The 22,536-nt window shown below is 38.4% G+C and overlaps 1 long non-coding RNA gene across 1 annotated transcript in view; it reads right to left on the reverse strand.

Moving 5' to 3' along the window:
• Positions 1 to 22,299, reverse strand: part of LOC145722659 (uncharacterized) — a 139,887-nt gene extending 117,588 nt beyond the window's left edge. Inside the window, exons 1-2 of the long non-coding RNA XR_014147095.1 lie at positions 22,209 to 22,299; positions 18,057 to 18,183 (exon numbers count right to left, since the gene is read on the reverse strand). This is a non-coding gene — a long non-coding RNA (uncharacterized LOC145722659). The remainder of the gene's footprint in view (positions 1 to 18,056; positions 18,184 to 22,208) is intronic.
• Positions 22,300 to 22,536: the final 237 nt, after the last annotated feature.

Consider the following 22,536-nt stretch of genomic DNA (forward strand, 5'->3'; position numbering starts at 1 on the left):
AGATTCTTATATATTGAGACGATGAAAGATTCTCTCCCTGTCTTGTTCAGAGGTGTGAATTTTCAGAACCCTTCCTAATAATCTTGTGATATGCTTGGATTTTTCCCAAAGCATAAAGAAGGATGGAACAAGAATGTCCAAGGAGGAGGAAAGGTGAGAATTAAAGTAGCACATTCCCTAGCAAGTAAATGAAATTGACACCTGTGTGGAAACTATTCCTTAGTATCCTTTTAAAATAGCTTAGAATTGTCTTTGTTTTACAACTCGGTGCCCCCTACTTCTCCTTTGTCTTGGAAGGATTATTTTTGGTGTAGAAAATTAAATATACACGAATGCCTTTAACATGGAGGGATATTTTAAAAGTATTATTTTTAAAGGTGGATTTTTTTCCTTGCTAAAGTGAATAAAGTTTATAAGCCTATAAGCTATTAAACTAGTCTGTGTGATTCTTTTCTGAACTAATAATGATGTCTGATGAAGGGTATTATTTGAGACCTGTTTTAACAAGCTGTCAATTACCTTACTTTTCTGGGTTTAATCCACCATATTCAAGGCTATATTCACTATACTTACACTTGAAGTAAAACAATTTTATTCATTAATTTAATTAAGTCATTCAGGTATTTGCTGATTGTATAAATATTCAGGAATTTACTCACTTATCTATTCATTAAAACAAATCAAAAGAATATTGAAAGTTCTGGGTGCTAGGGGAGGGGGGTATTCATTAATGACTAGCACATGACTCTCTCTTTTGAATTGCTTGCAGTACCCCAGAAAGTGTAATATGTGTTCAGAAATAACTATAGTACAAGGAAGAAAATAGAGCTTCAGAAGAAGAGGGGGTCATTACTTAAGGTAGTTAAAAAAAAAAAGATGAAATTAGCTCCATACTAGTTTGGCATTTCATTTCCATTAACTTCTCCATCTTGCAGCTAGGAATTATTTCAAATGGATTATTTCAGGTGAAAAAGATAAAAGATGTACAATTGGAAACTGCTTAAAAGAGATTTTGTTTATCTAGCATCTTCTGAATAATTTTGGACCTCAGGTACCTTTATCTGTTTCGAGGTATTGAAACACAAATATTTGCCTGTCTTCCTTCAGAAGCCAGCTTCCTCTGCTGTGTGGTGGAGGAGGGGAAGAGAAGACATTCAGTCTAGTGGGCTCTCTAAGGTCCTCTGTAGGATCATGCATGTCTTCCCAGCTGCTTCTAGCAGCCTTCTCAGTTACCACCCAGGCTGAGAAAATCTACAACTTTTATTCCATTGTACATATGAAACCATTTCAAAACAGAATTATAAGGCAGGTTAGGAAATATGTAAAAACTTGATACATAGGATTTTCCCCCAGAGTACCAGAGAGAAGGCACTTAAGTAATTTAGGCTCCTCCCAAGGTAGTCTCATCCCCAAGTCCTAGTTGATCCTACTTCCTGAGATTCTTGCCTTCTCTCTAGTATCTTCTTCAGTTCTCTCTGATAATCCCCAACCACCTCTCTTATACATTGCCATCTCATTTGCAGAAATGTTCCCATTCTCCAACTCCAATTCCTCCTCTTGACATGTTTAGTCTGAGGTCTTCATCTAGAAACTTCTAGAGTCCTTGGGATGATCAAGATGTGGTTAAAACCCAAGCCCTATTATTGTCTCTGGTTTTCCTACTCTTTGGGCAATTGAAAGAATGTGAATGGCAGACCCATTTATTAAACTATAACATGTTAAGGGACAAATGCACTTCTCCCAAAAACAAACATTAATTTTCAGGAACAGCAAAGCCCAAACAAATACTGAGAAATGAAATGTTTCCTTAATAAACAAGTTTCATTTCCTTTCCCACGGAGTCAGTGTATCTATTCATTGAGTTACCAACCATACCAAAACTTAAAGACTTATAAAAGCAATTGTTTATTTAGCTTACGATTCTCTGTGTTGGTGATTTGGGCTGGGGTTGTAGGATCACTTTGCTCCTGATTGTAGCTGATTTTGTCTTACTCTTGTGTCTTCTGTCAGCTGGTAACTCAACTGGGGTTCAGTTCATGACGGCCTCATTCACATGTCAGGTGGTTGCCTGATTGTTAGCTGGGGTGACAGGATTGCCTGGGCTACACATCTCTCATCATTTAGAACATTTACTCACATCACTCCGTACACCTGCTCACGTCATCCACACACCTGCTCACGTCATCCACACACCTGCTCATGTCATCCACACACCTGCTCACGTCATCCACACACCTGCTTACATCATCCACACACTTGCTCACATCCACACCTGCTCACATCATGCAGCACACTTGCTCATATTATTCAACAGACTTAGTGGGGCTTATTTACATGTAAGCAGAAGGGTTCCCACAGCAACAAGAAGGCAAATCCCAAAGTGCAGAGCACTTTCAATCCTCTGCTTGTGTTACATTTGCTAAAGTATCATTGAGCCACGCAAGTCACAGGACCATTCTAGACTTAAGGGGTAGAGAACTGCTTTTCGCCTACTGATGAGAGGATCTACAAAGTTATATGGCAAAGCTGTGGATAGGGGAAGGGAAAACATTTATGGCCATTTAAAAAATCCTTAAGAGCTGGGGCGCCCGGGTGGCTCAGTCGGTAAGCGTCTGCCTTCTGCTCAGGTCATGATCCCAGAGTCCTGGGATCAAGCCCCACATCAGGCTCCCTGCTCAGTGGGAAGCCTGCTTCTCCCTCTCCCATTCCCCCTGCTTGTGTTCCCTCTCTCGCTGTCTCTCTATCTGTCAAATAAAAAATCCTTAAGAGCTATTTTTAGGCAGAGTAGAAATTGGTTTTTCCTGCTTAGAGCCTAACAGACTAAGAAAGGAACTACATTACACTGCAATGGCTGTTGCGTGTTCCTTACTTTCTGCAAACCTCCCTCTCACCATGGGGAAGGGCAGAGGTTGGGGAAAGTGAAGAGTTACTTAATTTTTCCAACTGCCACTAGTATTGACAGAGACAGCTCCAGAGACAGTAAAAATGCAAGACTAAATAAAAGAGTTTTGTTTTGTGACGCTTTAAACAGTGGAGGTAGCGTACAGGAGAGTTGAAGTTACTAGTTAGCCACAGAAAACAACCACTTGATGGTTGTTGTTCCTGCTCATCCAATTTTTAACTTGTTTAAAAATATCTAGACAAGTCATAGACCTTTAGCCAAATACATATATCAGAAATACAGAAAGCTGACACACTGGAAAGATTTCAAAAACTCCTTGGGTTAAGATGTTATCTTCTAAAGTGCCTATTAAAAGGCAAATGTACTTCTGGAGAATGAGGACTGAAGAAATAAAATATCTAGGTAGAAAACACACCTTTGATAAATGGAATCCAGTGCAATCCACATTTTATGAAGGAGGTAGGAGAAAATATGATGACATATGACACTGAGGTGTCCTAAGAAGTCAGGCAGCAGCACGGGGGTGCGGGGGACAAAACAGTTTTCAGGAAGGGAACGATGCCAAAAATATAAATCGTTTACTTCAAATCGTGCCCAGCAACTGTGTGCTCTCCTGTGATCAAACCTGCGTGCACATTTTCTCCTAATTTTGTATCCAAGTTTTACCTTTTGAAATAATTTGTGACTATAATAGAGTAAAAAAAAGTTGCCAAACTGCATCCAAATATGCAAGCTTCACTAATGAAAGAACACACTTTTTATCATGTTTTTTCTTTTAAATAACAGAACTTACTGTGTTTGTCTCTCACATATTTTTAAAAGGAAAATTTTGTAGAAAAATTGATGTGACATACTCTTATTGACAAGTCGTCGAGTAAACACTTCCCGGTAAGAGCTGTGGAAGGATGGCCAGAATCTGCACATTGTGTATTTGTATTTCCCTCCACTCTTGTCATTATATTAAAATTAAGAGGACATTTATTACATGATGACAGTTAGAAAATGTATACGTTGAGCAAATGAGGTTTGTGGCTGATATTCTCGCAGTATATAATCTACCTGAGTTCACACAGTATACCCCACAGGTGTATGACCAAGTAGATAACCAGAAAATTGGACAAATGAAATTGGGAAGTTGTAAAGGAGTAATGAACTAACTGCATTTTATGGGGTTTTCAAAGAAAGCTGCATCCTATGTGCATATGTAGACCGCCTGGGATGGTCTTTCTAAAAGAGGGAAGGGTTATAGAAGAGATGGTATTTCACGAAGTCTTTCTGTGAAAGAAAAGCGAGAGTTTGGTCATCTGACAGAGCACTCTAGGTTCTTTACTCTTCTGATTTTGTTGGTTAGAAAGTAGGCTTTCAGGGGCACCTGGGTGGCTCAGTCCGTTGGGCGACTGCCTTCGGCTCAGGTCATGATCCTGGAGTCCCGGGATCGAATCCCGCATCGGGCTCCTCTCCCTCTGACCCTCCCCTATCTCATGCTCTCTCTCTCTCAAATAAATAAATAAAATCTTAAAAAAAAAAAGTAGCCTTTCATCTGATTTCTTAGCGTAAGTTTTTTTTTCCAGCTTTACTGAGATACAATTGACACATAACTGTGTGTAAGTTTCAGTGGTAACACAATGCTTTGATGTAAGTATATACTATGAAATGATTGTCACAGTAAGTTTAGGTTTTTTGCCTTAGTTTTGAATTAAATTAGTATTAAATTGAAAATAAGTGGATAATTACCTAACTGAAAAAACACATAAATAGTTATGATTGCAACTAAATCGGTGTGCATTTTCTTCCTTCTTCTGTCTCCTACAACACAAATATATACAGACCTTTGACTCTTTGCTTGCCGTTCGGGACATTCTCAGTCTGAGAAGGCTCTTTTTAGAGAAAATGTCCAGACCACCATGCTGCTGAGGTGTTCTATGTTCTGGGATCTAGTTTTCTTGTACATCTGTAGGCAGCTCTGCTTTTATCTTCTCAGCTAAATTAGCTCCCGCATGGTAAAAAGGGGAAGTGGCGAACCGCCCCCACGGAAGGCTTTATTTGGTTTTTAAAAGTGGGTTTGTTACGATCCTGCTGTGGTTATTAGAGGAGACAATTTTAGCACTTCGAGCTGTGTGTTTTCCAGAGGAAGTGTTTCAAGAAGAATTTTGCAAAATGTTGAAGGTTAACATTTCAGCCTGCTAGTTGTTAAAGGTCATGATGTGTTTTGTGATTAAGTTTGAGAGAATTCTTGGGTACTACGAGTGACAGGAATTAATAAGGAAATATAACACAGGGCATGCATCTCCATACTTTCTTGTTCATACAACTTACTATTCAGTATACACTGAAAATTCCTTGCATTTCATTTCTCCTTCAATTGAATATTTTGTTGGAAACAACTCAAAGGGCTTTTCCAAGTGTTCGTGGTGATAATTTCACATACAAATAATAGCACAGTGTTAAAATGGTGCAAGAGGACACTGATAAATGTCTCCGATCCTAAATTATGGATCTTTCTTAAATTACGGGTGGAAAGAACCTAAAAACGTCAACAATTGACAATTCTTTCTTCCCAAAGTCATCCAAAGAGAACTAAAGGGCTCGTTACAACACACATCATCTCTGTTTCAGAAAAATTATTAAATGGGAACTAGGGTATTTGCCAAATGTCTTTTTTTAAGCAAGTAGGAAGAAGTTCTCCTAATAGTAATTATATTACACTTAATAAGCTCTTGCTATTGGCCAGTGTGCTATGTGACTTACAATCAGTATCTTAATCCTAACAACAACTGGATGAGGTAGAAAATAATATTACCACCTTTTCACAGATGAGGCAATTAGAACATAGGGCAATTAAATAACTTTCTTATCTTTGAAGTCATAAATGGAGAAGCCACGATTTGAACTCAGCCACTTTCTAACCTAAATTTTGTCATACCCCTAATACATTCATTTTTGTGCTCTGGTAGAAAGTGCATGCTTAGTAGCTGCTGTCAACTTCATCATGGATGAAGCATGTGCTCAGTCCCTTTACTTCTGTGCTGGTTTGTACAACAGCTTGATTTTTGTTTTTATTACTTTGTTCTCTGCCACCTTCTACCCTCCCTACCACCAAGCGAACTGTATAGTTTAAAAAGCAAAATTTTACCTGCTTATAGTTTATTTAAAATTGTCCCAAGTGTAAAACTTTCTACAGCAACTCAAACAAGTGGCATTTTTCCAAGGAGAAGTATTTATTACATTTATTACTCGTGTGTGTGTGTGTGTGTGTGTGTGTGTTTATTAGAACAGAGTGCTGACAAGCTCTCCATCCCCACAGAGAATAGGATTAGAGCAAACTCATCATAAGTACATGATAACGTTTATGTTAAAAGCAGGAGGAGTATTAACTTTCAGGTTGCCTCATGTTGCAAACCTCCCTTTAAGGCAGCCCCTTGTTCTTGCCACTTAATATCACTTTTACTTCTGTCGCGGCCCGGCCCGCCACAGGCCCGCATTTCCACAGATCAGCAGATTCCTGCCATGGCTGGCTCCAACTCAGTTCCTCCTCCTCTGTCTCTAATCTCTCAACGCATAACTCAAGATTCAGCATCCTGCTTTCCATTTGTGACATTTTAATCCACTGCCCCCACTTCCTGTGCTATTCCTTTATTTTCAATTCTATCAGTGATAAAAATATCATTTATTCATTATCACAACGTTCACAATGTTTTATTTGTGTTTGTTGCATACAACAGCCTGCACTGCATTTTTGCCCGACCACAGCAAGAGCTCCTCAGGACTGCCTTGTTTCTTCAATGCTGAGATCAGTGTTAAGTGCCAATAGTTTCTGCTTTAAATTATATAGTAAATACGAAAACTAAATCAGAGTGCAACCCCCTTCCCCACCCCTACACAGGGCCGCATTTCTCAGCCTCTCCATTTCCCTCAGTAGCTTTCCAGTAATATGTTACAGGCTTTCTATTTATAAAGGATTGCTGGAGTTATATTTGCTATGTTTGTCTTCTTCTCTATCCAATCTGTCAGGGACATGGGTTTCCTCTTAATGTTCCTCAAATTCATCCTTTCTTTTCCTTTTCAAGTATTCCATTATTGTCAGACCTTTATGACAACATGTTTGAATTATGGATTTAACCTTGTCTCATATGCATAAATTAACTCATCTTTCTCCAAACCCAACCTGCACAGCTTCCTAAAACACCCCTTCCACTGTGTCACATCTCAGCCCCCCACCCCGCCCTGCTCATTACAGAAACTATAATGTCCTCTTGACCTATCAATTTCAAGTTCTTTAGCCATATAGCCAAGTCTGGGACTACATGACCTATATAGATTTTCCATTGCTCCCTAATATGTGCAGTTTACTTTGCCCACACTGATTTCATTCATCATCTCTCCACATGCACTATATTCATTCCTATCTCTCCTCTTTGATTAAGTTGTTACTAGGGATTGAGGGTGTCCTGGCTATTCTCCTTGGCTTATGCTCCAATAAGATATTCCTGTGTCCTTCCTGGAATATTAGCTAGACATTCAATCCCATTTTAAAAAGTACAACTATCTTTCCCAAATGCACAAGGCAAGAATATTTATTCAGAAATTTAACTTTTCATTGTATGTAAATTACCCTGTTTCTTTGCTTTACTCAACATTTAGATTATAATGTCCTTAATGTTTATATTACATATAATTTCCTTATTATTTAGATATAATTCAGTGTTTAAGAAGCATTCTGGCTCAGAACTCCATCCTGATCTTCATTATCAACATCAGTCTTCTGGCTTTTGAGAATAGGAAAAAAAGTGGTCAACTTCCAAAGGATTGGGTTTATCCTTGGTAAGTTCACAGAGAGGTTCTGAGCCGAATGCTAAAACTTTAAGTTGTTTTTCATTTCTTCGGCTTCTAACCTAATAGTACTGTTAGCAGCGACTTACAGATTTCTCTGTTCATGTCAGAAAATACTTTGTAAGATCAGATTGCTGTTATTTTGTTTAAAAGCTTCAGCAAGTCATAGACTACGTTCAAAAGTAGGAAGGCCCTTCCCTTATTTTCACAGGTCGAGAAGTGGCTTCAAGGACAGAACCTAATTTCAGCTCCGTTCTGATCACCTGTGCGGTATATTCTCGCCATTGGGAGCGTTGGTCTCGAGGCTTTGTTTCCTGCTCCCTGGACTGCCTGGTTGATGGGTGTAGGGTGTGACTTTGCTCATTTCCTTTTTGTCACCTCACAAAGCCCTGACTTGTTTGTTTTATCTAAGACCTCTGTGCTACCTAGCTGAGCCTGGCTTCCTGTTCAGTGCTGTTCACTCTGTCTCCATGGTCCTGGCTCAGCTGGAAGAAGATCAACTGAAAGTCTAAAAATCTACTGAGTTTTAATGACTTCCTCAAACTTCTCACTTATCCTTCAGTGTTGGCAATGGCCAGATCAGAAGAGGAGGCAGTAGGGGTGACGCAAATATTTAGGTTTAGCACAATAAAAATGCCCATCTTTCTACTGGCTGAAACTGTATTGAAGGAGTGGAAATCCTAGGACAGAGTGTGATTTTCTATTGTATATATGTGTTTGAGTTTAATAATACTCCCCACTACCTTATGTTCGTGAGAAACATTAAGAGTTTGACATCCTTCATGGTGGCCCTTTAGGGAATCACCCCCACTTACTCTAAGGAGAAATTTGAGGGTTTTGGATCTGGGGTGAGCCAGAAGTCTGGATTTAGAAAGGACAGCTGTGAGCCCATAGTCAATGTTAGGAAGAGATGGAGCTTTAATAGGGAAAAATGAATAGCCTTCCTAGAAAAGATATGGAGGACCTACTTCCTATGTACACTGAAGAGAGATGTTTCTTTCCCGAACAAGTGTGCACTCTGCAAGAGAGGTTTCTTTAGAAATAAACGGCCCTGCTGAAGGATCATTCTATCAGGAAGGACTTTTCAGGTACCTTCTTTACAATTACATCTCTGAAAGGTGTGGATACAAATTCAAGAGACATGGGTGAGGCCTATAGATATGATGGAACAGGCTTATACCACTGGAGGGTGAATAGCCAAGCCTCTGAAAACAATCCATACTACCCAAGGGCAAGCAAAAACCACCAGTGAGTAACCCATGTTTGTGAATTCTCTGAGGTTTACTGTAGACCTTGAACTGAAAGCTTAACAGAGTCTCTATCAGTTTACATGTAAATTGGTGTAGCCACTATGGAAAATAGTATGGAGGTTCCTCAAAAAATTAAAGAGAACTACCATAAGATCCAGCAATCCCAGTTACGGGTACTTATCTGAAGAAAATCACTATCTCAAAGAGCTACATGTATTCTTATGTTAATTGCAGCTTTATTCCTAATAGCAAGATATCAAAACAACTTAAGTATCCACTGACAGATGAAAAGAGAAAATGTGAGACATATATGTATGTGTATATATATGCATATATACACACAATGTGTGTGTGTGTGTGTGTGTGTGTGTATACACAATGGTATATTATTCAGCCATAAAAAAGAAGGGAATCCTGCCATTTGTGACCACATGGATGGACCTTGAGGGCATTATGCTAAGTGAAGTCAGTCAGACAGAAGAAGACAAATACTGTATGATCTCACTTATATGTAGAATCTAAAAACAGCAAACTCATAGAAATGGAGAGTAGAATGGTGGTTGTTAAAGGATGAGGGGTGGGAGACACGGGGAGATGTTGGTCAAAGTGTGCAGGCTTTCGGTTACAACAGAAGTAAGTTCCAGGGATCTAAGGGACCGCATGACGACTGTAGTTAACATACTCTGTTGCACCACCACCACCACAAGAACAAAATGGTCATTACGTGAGGTAAAGGGTGTATTCACCAACCTCACTGTTGTAAACCTTTCACAATACGTATGTTTGTTAAATCATCACATTGTATATCTTAAACTCACCCAGTGTGATATGTCAATGTTATCTCAAAACACCTGGAAAAAACCGAAGGGAGTCTGGGTACCTTGACTGAAGTCAAAGGTATCAAACTGTGCTGCCTGTTTGTACTCTTGCTGTCACCACACATGCATTCCACTACTATGTAGTATTATATTTATATAAATCATGTATAATCACGTATAAGTGTATATAAATATATACATATATAATTATCAGGCAGCATTTTATTGCATAATCAAAAATGGGAAGTGGTAGCTGAAACACATAAAATATTTTTTCTCCAAAGTGATGTTTTACCCTTAGAAAATACTCAATTGGTAATAACCTTAAGTTCTCCAAAATACCTCTCTTCCAAATTGGGCCCTTTAGAAATAGTGGTGAAATAAGTCAGTCAGAGAAGGACAAATACCACACGAGTGCACTCATATGTGGAAGAATGATACGGATTTTTTAATATTTAAGTATCAGAAGAATGATACGGATTCTCTTGCCAAATAAAAGGAATCTGGCCATATAGTAGCAGAGTCAGTGGCTATAACCCCTCCCACTAACCTGCTTCTCTCCTGGTCAAGGTGACATCCACCCTTGAAGCCCTGGGTGGAGCCACAGTGCCTTCAAGGCCAAGAACCTTTATGGAGCAGGACTCATGCTGATGGGGGCCCCCAGGACAGGGCATTCTTCCTCCCCACTCACCTCTTAAAATTAACCACTCGTTTTTTTCCTTTAACACATAAAAATGCCAAAGCCTAAAGAAAAATCAATGAAGACTAAATCAAATTATCTCCATAAAATCTGTAATGAAATGTCTTGAGAATGTCTTTCTCTTTCTTTCGTTTTCCTTTCTTTTTTGTTCTGCCATTGAATGAATTTCAACTGTCCTCGCCTTTGGCCCCATCCTGTGGTCATTCATTCATGTGTACTGTCTATGCTCTTCTGTGAGAACAATTAAGATTCAGCCCTAAAAATTATAGATGAGTTAAGTAACACAAGGTAGGCCCCAAGGAACATCTTTCCTCACCCATCTATCCACTTTTAATGCCCCCTTTGTTTTTTTTACCTTGCTGTACTTAATTAAAGTGACTTTTGCTGTTGTTGTTGTTGTTTTAGGGTTTTGTTTCTATAGGTAAGACCCATAAGCCAGCTAGCTAGTCCAACAGAACAAGAGTCACCATGAAAACAAATCCTTTCAGGGAAAACAACAATGTTGAAATATTTCATTTTCACACCATTACAAATGTTATTCTAGCCCATGATACTCTGAACATCTAGATCCTATAATGATAAGCACATCACTCATAGATCTGACATTATTTAATTTACCTGAACAAATAAGACAATTTTCAGGTACCTTTCTTGTCATCTGACATAATGAAAGGAATAGTTCAAATATTTGTGCTTCCATAGGCATTAACATCCTGATGTTAAGGTGATAAAATTCTCAAATTTGTCTAAACTTATACTGTGTTTTTCTTTATTATATGTATTATAAGATCTTAACAGAGACAGCGTTTTCCTTTAAACCAGTGACAAAATGTCACTCAGACTCATAAGGCTGACTCATTTTCAAACTTACTTTAGAAATGTGTTACCACGTTATGCATTAGATTACAGATTTAGATGATATTCTTTATGGCTTTTCTGAATTGCAAGAAATAGATATGATAATAAAATGTTATGCATTTCAGTATATTCTGCTTCGAGTTGTCAGTTGATCATTTAATAGCAAACTTGGTTTTTTTTTCCTTTATATGTAATATTCAGAATAATTCTGAAGTTGACATTTTTGCACTGCATGGAATATTTCCACTGCTTCAGCTTACCATAAATTATTTCACCTCTTCATAGTCTACTTTAGAAAAAACACTTTTAAATTTATAGTATCTGTCCTGAAATATCTCAGGAAACTTCATTTGTTTTGACATGTAAAAATAGCAGCATACTAGAACTTTTTTCAGGGGCATCGCTTCACCACCATATTTCTAAAAAGTGTAACTTTTCAAACCCTGACAGAGGTAGAAAGGTAGTCAAAGGTATAATAGTTTTATTGTTTGGCTTCTATTTTTTTAACCTAATTTAATATTATTAATTTTAGTCATTTTTAAGGAAATTGATTTTTTAAATGTAATCCATTCAATAGGTAATAAAATCATCTTACAAAAATTAGAACAGAAACATGTAAGTATGTGTAGTCTGCAAAACCTGCCTTCTATCAGTCTGCTTTCCCCCTATTCCTCCCTACCTTTATTCACACACTGGTAACCCTATCATTAATTTTGTATTTTTCCAGAGTTATTTTAGGCAAATACAAGCCAATAAAAATATATATTCCTATCTTCCACTTCTTTATACAAAAGTTTGCCTCCTACCCATTTTTTTCCCAATTTGCTTTGTTCAATTAACAATACATTTCTCAGATGTATATATATAGTTTCCTCACTGTTTTTTATTGGTGCATAGATAGCTTTTGAACAATTTTTTCTAATCCAATCCCTGTTAATGATAGAACATTTTAGTCCTTTTCTTTTGTAAACAACATTGCAATGAATAATATTGTTTATTTTCACCACGTGTAAGTGTAAGATACACTCAACAGAGGTGGAACTGCTTAGCAAAAGATTCTATGTATTTGTAATTAAAATTTTTTTTTCCAAATTGCCTTTCATAGGCATTGTGCCAATTTACATTCCCACTAGCAATGAATGAGAGTGTCTATTTTCCCATTGTCTTGTCAGTAGACTGTGTAGTCAAAATTTTCAAGTTTGTGTTAATCTGCTAGATGAAAAATGGACTCGTAGCTTATTGTAAGTTGGTATTTGTCTCATTGTACAATTAAATTGTACACTGTACTTGGTACAATTAAATTGTACTTGGTATTTCATCTTCTATCAACTGTCTATTAATGTATTTTGACAATTTTCTATTGTGTCACTATATTTTTTAATTGTTTTCTAGGCACTCTTTTTACAGTATGGAGCTTGGTCTGTGATATAAATTACAAACTTGTCCTTAGTTTCTCATTTGTTCTGCTTATGGTATGCTTTGCTGCAGAAGTTTAAAAAAAGCTTTAAAAATTTATCAATTCTAATTTTATGACTAGAGTTTTTGAGTCATTTTTAGAAAAACCTTCCCATTTTAAAGTTATAAAGGAATTCTCCCCAATTTTTCCAGCACTTCTATGTATGCATTAGTTTTAAAAAATCAAGTATTTCCTTTTTCCTTCTTATCCTTCCTCTCCTTTTTCTCCTCTTTTTTTTTTTTTTTTCTTTTCCTTCATAAGAGAAGACAGGAGAATATCCTTATGACCTTTAGGCCAGGAAGTCCTCTTCAAAAGAACACAAAAAGCAAAAATCATAAAGGAAAAGAATGACAATTTGACTCCATCAAAATAACAAACAGGTGCACATGAGAAGCCACATATAAAATTAAAAGATAAGCCCTAATATAGAAGAAAATGATTGTCTCACATAAAGCAAACAACACATTGTTTTCTAGGAAGTAAACAGGAACCCTAAAATAATCAATATGAAAAAGACAAACAACCAAATAGGAATAAGTGGATAAAAGATTCGAACAGGTAATTTCACAGAACAGGACATCCAGATAGTTAATAAACACAGAAAAAGCAGCTTAAACTGCAATAATTAGGAAAATGCAAGCTTCCCATTAAATTTGCAAATATCAAAAAGTTTGAAAATACCAAGTGGTGGGAATCAAATATCCTCATAGAGGCTAACAATGGAAGTATGGATGATTAGTTTCTTTAGCTGTGGTTGCTAACACTTAAACCTTTGCTCTATTTGAAATTTATCTTGGTGTACAATGTGAAGTATGGATTTGACCTAAATTTTTTTCAAAAGTTTACCTAGCTGTTCCCACACCATTTATTTAAAGATTTTATTTATTTATTTGACAGAGAGAGAGACAGCGAGAGAGGGAACACAAGCAGGGGGAGTAGGAGAGCGAGAAGCAGGCTTCCCGTGGAGCAGGGAGCCCAACATGAGGCTCCATCCCAGGACCCCAGGATCATGACTTGAGCCGAAGGCAGACACTTAATGACTGAGCCACCCAGGCACCCCAACACTGTCCCTCTTCCTCATCCAGACTTGAGATGCCACCTGTGCCGTATACAGGCAGATCTTGTTTTACTGTGCTTCTCTTCATTGCACTTTGCAGATACTGCATTTTTAAATTTTATTTTACAAATTGAAGGTTTGTGGCAGCCCTGTATTGAGCAAGTCTATCAGCCTCATTTTTCAATAGCATTTGCTCACTTCAGGTCTCTGTGTCACATTTTGGTAATTCTAGCAATATGTCAAACTTTTTAATTATGATGATATTTGTTATGGTGATCTGTGATCAGTGATCCTTAGTGTTACTACTGTGATTGTTTTGGGGCACCATGAACCATGGCCATGTAAGACGGTGAACTTAGTCGGAAAATACTGTATGGGTTCTGACTGCTCAGTCGACCAGCTGTTCCCCTTCTCTTTCCCTCTCCTCAGGCCTTTCTATTTCCTGAGACCCAGTGATTTAAAATTAGGCCAATTAGTAACCCTACAACGGCCTCTAAACATTCAAGTGAAAGAAAGAGTTGCATGGTTTTCACTTGAAAACCAAAGCTAGAAATGATTAAACTTACTGGGAAAGTCCCGTCAAAAGCCATGAAAGGCTGAAAGCTCGGTGACTTGAGCCAAATAGTCAGCCAAGTTGTGAGAGCAAAGGAAAAGTACTTGAAGGAAATGAAAAGTGCTACTTCAGTGAACATATAAATGATAAGAAAGTGAAACAGTCTTTATTGCTGATATAAAGGCAGTTGCAGTGGGCTGAATGGAAGATCAAACCAGCCACAACATTCTCTCAAGCCAAAGCCTAATCCAGAGCAAGGCCCTGACTCTTTTCAATTCTATGGAAGCTGAGAGAGGTAAGGAAGCTGCAGAAGGCAAATTTGAAGCTGGTAGAGGATGGTTCATGAAGTTGAAGGAAAGAAGCTGTCTCCATTACATAAAAGTGCAAGATAAGCAGCAAGTGCTGATGGAGAAGCTGCAGCGAGTGATCCAGAAGATCTAACCAAGATAATTTGTGAAGGTGGCTACACTCAACAACAGATTTTCATTGTAGAGGAAACAGTCTTCTCTAAATTCAGAGAAGAAGCCATCTAGGACTTTGGTGGCTAGAGAAGAGAAGTTAATGCCTGGCTTCAAAGTTTTCAAGGACAGGCTCACTCTCTTACTAGGGGCTAATGCGGTGGTGACTTTAAGTTAAAGCTCATTTACCATTCTTGAAAATCCTAGGGCCCTTAAAAATAATGATAAATCTACTCTGCCTGTGCTCTATGAGAGGAATAACAAAGCCTGAAGGACAGCACATGTTTTCAACATGGTGTGCTGAATGTTTTAAGCCCACTGTTGAGAACTACTACTGAGAAAAAAGATTCAAAATATGACTGCTCATTACCAACGTACCCCATCACCTAAAAGCTCTGATGGAGATGGACAACAGCTTGCTAAAACAATGGCCATCTGCAGCCCAGGGATCAAAGAGTTATTTCAACTTTCAAGTCTTATTATTTAAGAAATTCATAAAGCCATAGCTGCCCTAGAGACTGATTCCTTTGACGGGTCTGGGCAAAGTAAGTTGAAAACCTTCTGGAAAGGATTCACTTCTAGATGCCATTAAGAACACTCGTGATTCATGGGAAGAGGTCCAAATGTCAACAGGAACAGGAGTTTGGAAGAAGTTGGTTCCAGCCTCCACAGGTTGACACTTTGAGGGGTTCAAGACTTCAGTGGAGGAAGGAACTGCAGATGTGGTGGAAACAGTAAGAGAACTAGAATTAGAAGTGAAGCCTGAAGATGGGACTGAATTGCTGCAATCTCCTGATCAAACTTGAAGAGATGAGTTGCTTCTTATGGATGGGCAAGGAAAGTGGTCTCTTGAGATGGAATTTACTCCTGGTGAAAACACTGTGAATATTGTTGAAATGACAACAAAGAATTTAGAACATTACATATACTCAGTTGATAAACAGTGACAGAGTTGAAGAGGACTGACTTCAATATTGAAAGGAGTTTTATTGTGGGTAAAATGCTATCAAACAGTATTGAATGCTACAGAGAAATCATTTGTGAAAGGAAGTGTCAATCCATGTGGCAATTCAGCTGTTGTCTTATTTTGGGAAATTCGCACAGCCACCCTGACCTTCAGCAACCACCACCCTGATCAGTCAGCAGCCATCTACACTGAGGGAAGACCCTCTACCAGCACAAAGATTATGGCCTACATGATGGTTAGCATTTTTTAGCAATACAGTATGTACATTTTTTATTAGACATAATGCTATTGCACAGTTACTGGACCATAGTGTAAACATAACTTTTTTTTTTTTTAAGATAGGAAGAGGCGATGAAAATTTGTATTTCTCTTGACTAGGCTCAGGAGTTTTACAAAACCTCTTGTGGATCCTCCCTAGGTTTAAGAAATTCTTTAACTATGGTCCTTAGTTTGAACTTTGACAAAGGAGGGAGGGATCACGTATAGCCCTGAGTGGCCTTATTTTAAAAGGTAACTGTTTCATAGTCTCTGCAGAGTAAAAACATAATTCACACAGAGAAGTGTTAGGATAAGCACTCAAATGATAGAGGGGAGTAGTAGGAGTTATGTCCATCTTATAGTCTCATTTTAGGTAACTTTTCTCTTTTTAATTAGCCTTTTGTAATGAATCTTACAATGAAACTACTTCGGAATTTTTTAACATTTAGAGACTTCTTCATGCCAATTAAAATAGGTATTCCTTGGGCAGCCCAAGTGTCCAATGATAGATGTGTAGATAAAGAAGATGTTTTACATATATATACAAAGGAATATTATTGAGCCATAAAAAAACAATGAAATCTGCCATTTGCAACATGGATGTATCCTAGAGAGTATAATGCTAAGCTAAATAGGTCAGAAAAAGACAAATACCATATGATTTCATTCACAAAGAATTTAAGAAACAAAACAAATGAACAAAGGAAAAAAAGAGACAAACCAAAACACAAACTCTTAACTACGGAGAACAAACAGATGGTTACCAGAGGGGAGGTGGGTGGGGGGATGGGTGAAATCAGTAAAGGGGATTAAGAGTATGCTTATCTCGATGAGCACTGAGTAATGTATAGAGTTGTTGAATCACTACACTGTACACCTGAAACTCGTTTAACACTGTAAGTTAACTATGCTGGCATTAAAATAAAACAAGAAACTTACCGGTATCTCATTTTGTTTGATTTGGGACTCCTTACTTCCAAGTCCACTTCTTAAAGAATCTCATCTAATTGGAATGTTCTCCATAATGGCTGCTGTAATTCCTGAGGGCTGGCAGCAGTTCGGTAGAACCCCAGCCACAGATGGGGTGAACCTGCATTTCTGTCTGGCCAAATGTAGCTGCAAATGAGGTTAGCCCACATTTCTGTCCAGCCTTATCCAGGGGCCCCAGCACGATGGTTACCAAACCAAATTGCTCAGGACACAAAACAAGCTCAGTCAGGTTTTGCTATTTTTGCTAGTTTGCTGCAACTTCCAGGACTATAGGTCTTAGATGGAAAATAAGAGGTGCATCAAAGGTGGCATGCTTGATTCTTTAGAATTTAAGGTTCCTATTAGCTAAGCCCTTGGGTTTCTTGGAACCGAACTAATACCTAAAAGGGAAGTGCTGTGCAGTTGGGGATTGTGTGTGGTTTCCAGTGAACCTCATTGCACGGAAGTCTTCTTGAGGTTGTCAGGTGACCTGGTGTCAATCTAACCCATTCTGTGACCAACTGATCCTATCACGCGAGTCTTCTCGAGGTGGTGAGTGCTTTAATAGCCTTTAAATGCTCAGTCGGTGCCTACCAATTTTTGTAGCTTTTTGGCTTCCAAGATCCCTGCTAGTAATAGCCTGTATAGCCAAGATCTATACAAAATAAGACAAATGTGTGTACTTGAACAGATGGACAATCCCGCATCCTGGCCACAAGAAGGCCCTGTGTTCACCAACAATTCCCCTGGAAGCTTGCTGAAGTTTTCCACCCAGGGAATCATAGTCTGAAAAGCCAGGGACCCGGCTCTGGGCAGACTCTTCTGGCAGCTCAGCTGAGCTCCAGGTAAATATGCCAGCCCAACTGGGCTCCAGGCAGAACCATCTGCCGGCTCAAGCTGACTTGCCTTGTAAAGGAAAGCCAGTTAGATCAAGAGCTCAAATCCAAAAAAGAGTGAACTCAGGACCAAGAGGAACTTACCTACACACCTCGAAAACAGCAAGAAAGATGGTGAATTCCAAGGGCTCGTGGACACCATGCCTCTGCTTCTCTCTTGTCCTTGAATGCTGCTGCAAGTTCAGTTCAGATCCTGGTGCTGCCATCAAATCTGGTAACAAAAATTCAACGGAGTCCATTTTAAAGACCTAATTGAGTTTACTAAATGATTCATGAATCGGGCCACATGCCATCTAGCAAATAGAGGGGCACTCTCTAAACATAACTTTTATGCACACTGGGAAACCAAAAAATTCGCTTGAATCATTTAGTTGCAATATCCATTCTGTTGTGGCAGTCTGCAACCAAATCTGAAATGCCTCTGAAGCAACCTGTACTAAACCCATGTGTGCACTTGGGTCTGTTTCCGAATTTATCCATCTGTTTCTTTATCTATTCATGTGTCACTACCACACTCTTTTAACCATTAAGGCTTTACATATTGTAGGGATTACTCTTTTTACTTCTATTCTTGTTGCTTACACTTTTTTTTTTTAAAAGATTTTATTTATTTATTTGAGAAAGAGAATGAGAGACAGAGAGCATGAGAGGGAAGAGGATCAGAGGGAGAAGCAGACTCCCCGCTGAGCAGGGAGCCCGATGCGGGACTCTATCCCGGGACTCCAGGATCATGACCTGAGCCGAAGGCAGTCGCTTAACCAACTGAGCCACCCAGGCGCCCCTGCTTACACTTTTCTAATGAGTTTTTTTTTATACCTTTTTTCTTCTTATACTGCCTTTGTATTGATTTTATACTTGCTTCTTTTCTATTAATTTAGTTATTCAATGGGTTTGGATATTCCTAGAACAGCTATTTTCTCTAAGCTCCATTTCAGTTAAATAGAGAGTGGTCCCCACTTAGAACATTTCTCCTCGTTTGCTGCCAGAGAAGCAGACTGCTTCCTGCAAATATGGCTTATCAGTGCCATTCTTTCTTAGAGTCCCACGTCTTCTGTTACTCTAAGTCAAATTGCTACCTGCATTACTCAACACAGTCCCTTCACCCTTGCTGCAAAAAAGTATTCCAACACCAAGCATGCCCCACCTTCTACTCATCAACTCCCATATTGTTTCTGCCCAATCTTAATTGTTTTTGTCAATTCATAGTTATATTCCAGGACTTGCAGATTATATGTTTCTTAGTTTCTCTGAAAATATCTTTATTTTTTATTTGCTATTCTTGCTGGTTTTGTGTACTTCCTGAAAAGACAGAGTGAGGGAGGATTCCTGACTTTCATGGCCAGGTTCTCGCTCGAAGTGCTGATGTTGCCTTTTGCCTATGTCTGTTCCAGCTAACATAAATATGTTTGCAGTTCTGATCACGGAATGCCACTGTGCACAGTAAGCCATTTTTGGCTTTGTCCATGCCTGAAAAGTTTTTCTTAAACCCCACAACTGACTCGCCTCTTTTTTTTTAAGATTTTTTATTTATTCATTTGAGAGAGACAGAGAGAGCGAGGGAGAGCACGTGCAGGGGGGAGGGTCGGAGGGAGAGGGAGAAGCAGACTCCCTGCTGAGCAGGGAGCATGTGGGGCTCCACGCATGGCTCGAGGCAGGGCTCGATCCTAGGACCCCGGGATCCTGACCTGAGCCAAAGGCAGATGCTTAACCAACTGAGCCACCCAGGCACCCCTCCCCTCTTTTTATATAACTTCTTTTTAGAAGCTTTTCCTCACACACTCCATCCTTGAAAAGTTCCTTTGTACTTGTATCCCATCCTGTGATGTTACCAAGCTCTTACTTCCTTAAGCCACAATGATCTGTTTACTTGGCTATAAACGCTACAGGGTATTTCACAAAATATTTTCATGAGATGTTTCTACAGGATGCATTGTGAAAACAGCGTGGTGTCACCAAGTAAGTTTGGGAAATAATCCGTATTATATTCCGAGTCTGGGAGAGTCACAATTCACATTCAAATATTAGAAGCTGCAAAAAGTCCTAAGGAAAAAAAAAGTTTGTTATATTGATATAACCCAGAGTGACCCTAAAGTATTTTTTTATGAAACTTCCATATATGTGAGACACATGTTAATACATTCTAAAAGTCTACACAGAAAGATCCTCCTTGGATCTTGAGGGTACTTATGGCAGATCTCCAGTTCTGAGCACACTGTCTGCAATGGAGGAACTATTTAATATGTGCCCATTGAATGACTTAATCTGACATACTATCAAAGATGTTTAATTGTTTAGAGAAACATTTTATAAAATGGTTTTTCATCCAAGGTATTATAATGGCATAAACTGGAGAGTTCTGTGGGCCAGCCTCAAATAAATAGATTTGACTCCAATGTTAGATGCTATTTTTGAGGCATGGGGGTCATTTGCCAAGCAGAGCATCCAGAGGAAAGCAGGTTGTTTAAGGGCCTTGAAAAACTTGTATATGGGGAATAGGGAGATCTATTATATGTTTAGTTTGGAGAAGAGAATGCTAGGAAGAAAATTCTATCTATAAATATTTGAACAATGACTAAGAGATCCTTTCTACAGCCAAAAATTCCACAGTAGAGTGAAGAAAACACATTCTTGTTGCAACATAATGAAATATGGAGTCCTCTGGGTTAGAGCAAAGGGAGTGACTGCTCTGGGATGAGGGGAGAGAGAGGGGATTCAGGGTGATTCCCCAAAAAGGCAACATGGGAACATACTTTCAAGGGTGAGCATGTGCAGAGTACTTCATGTCATGACATAACCTACCTTCAAAGAAAGCTCTGGGAGAAAATCAGGAGTATTTCTCTTTAATGACAAACTATGATGTTTGGACGAAAGAGTTGTTTCTTTCACTTGATCTACATTGACTACTTCTGAGTTGTGGCATAATGTAGCATGCAATGGCTGAATGTATAAAGTGTTTTTCAAATCGCTGACTTAAAAGTGATTCATTGGATAACTTTCTTTTTTAGGTTTAGCAAGAATTCAGCTGATTCTGTTTATGATTATCTGTTCTTGGTCACGATTTTTTTAAAAAAAGGTGAGAAATTCTGTGGAATTTTAAAAAGTATTGATATTAGTAGGTTCATCAAATGTAACAAATATATTACTCTGGTGTAGGATGCTTGCAGTTGGATAAGGTTGTGCGTGGTTATGTGGGGGCAGCAGGTAGATGGGAAATTTCTGTACTTTTCACCCAATTTTTCTGTGAACCTAAAACTGCTCTAAAAAATAAAGTTCATTGCTTAAAAAAAAAAAGTATTGATATTAGGTGCTTCAGCAAATGACTGAAATACTTATAGTTGGCACTACAACATCTTGACTTTATTAGTGGATCATTCTGTGAGATGAGTGAATTCAAAATTTCTCTTTCTACTCATTGTAGTTTATGAGAGTTCAGTATCATCGCAAAAGCTGATCATATTCAGAAAATAGTTTGTTCCACAATTTGGGGGGTAGAGATAATTACATTTATTTATTTATTTAAATTTATTTATTTGAGAGAGAGAGAGAGAGAGAACAAGTGATGGGGAGGGTCAGAAGGAGAGAGAGAGAGAGAAGCAGACTCCCTGTTGAGCAGAAAGCCCGATGATGGACTTGATCCCAGGACCCTGACTGAGATCAAGACCTGAGCTGAAGGTAGACACTTAACTGACTGAGCCACCCAGGCATCCCGAGAAAATTACATTTAATAAGAATAAAAATATAAATGATTTCGATTAGATTTGTATTAGAAAATAGCTAAATGTTAAGTGTCATATTTCTAAGAAATATTTTCATCCATACAACTTTGTTTTATTTTAAGATTTCTAAGAAATGGTGTCACTGTTTTATTGTATACTGAACTGACAGGTTTCTCTTATTGTTTTGGAACTTTATTGGGTAAAGTACTTAGTTAAAAATTAGCACAAACTGGTTACCAAGGGAAACTGTGAATTCTGCTATTCTGAAGATGTTTAAAAATACATTATCTAGGGGCACCTGGGTGGCTCATTCGGTTAAACTTCTGACTTCACCTCTGGTCACGATCCCGGGGTCCTGGGATTGAGCCCCATGTCAGGATCCCTGCTCAGCAGGGAGTCTGCTTGTCCCTCTCCCACTGCCCCCCAACCGCTCGCCACTTGTGGTCTCTCTCTCAAATAAATACATAAAATCTTTTAAAAAAATACATTATCTATCTGGGCAAGTTCAGAAATGGCCTACCTGATTCTGGAGATAAGTTAGTTGACCACTCATTCATTCACTCATCCAGGAAATATTTTTTAAGTGGCTATTACTTACAAAATGCTGGAGGTTCTCATTATTTATAAGATGTTATATATACAAAAAAAAGGAGCTAGTTCTTTCAGCAGTTGTTAAATCACGTCAGAAGACTGCGCAATTTAGGAGAAAGGGCACAGGCTTTAGAGTCAGATTGATGTGAGTTTCTTACAAAATTACACCAGCTGTGTAATTTTTGGCAAGTTCTTCAATGCCCTGGTTTTGAATATCAAACAAGATAAAACTTATAAGTACCTATAACAATGTCTGA

This window comes from Leptonychotes weddellii, chromosome 7, assembly GCF_054177405.1.
Source record: "Leptonychotes weddellii isolate Sample4059 chromosome 7, ASM5417740v2, whole genome shotgun sequence".
Lineage (NCBI taxonomy): Eukaryota > Metazoa > Chordata > Mammalia > Carnivora > Phocidae > Leptonychotes > Leptonychotes weddellii.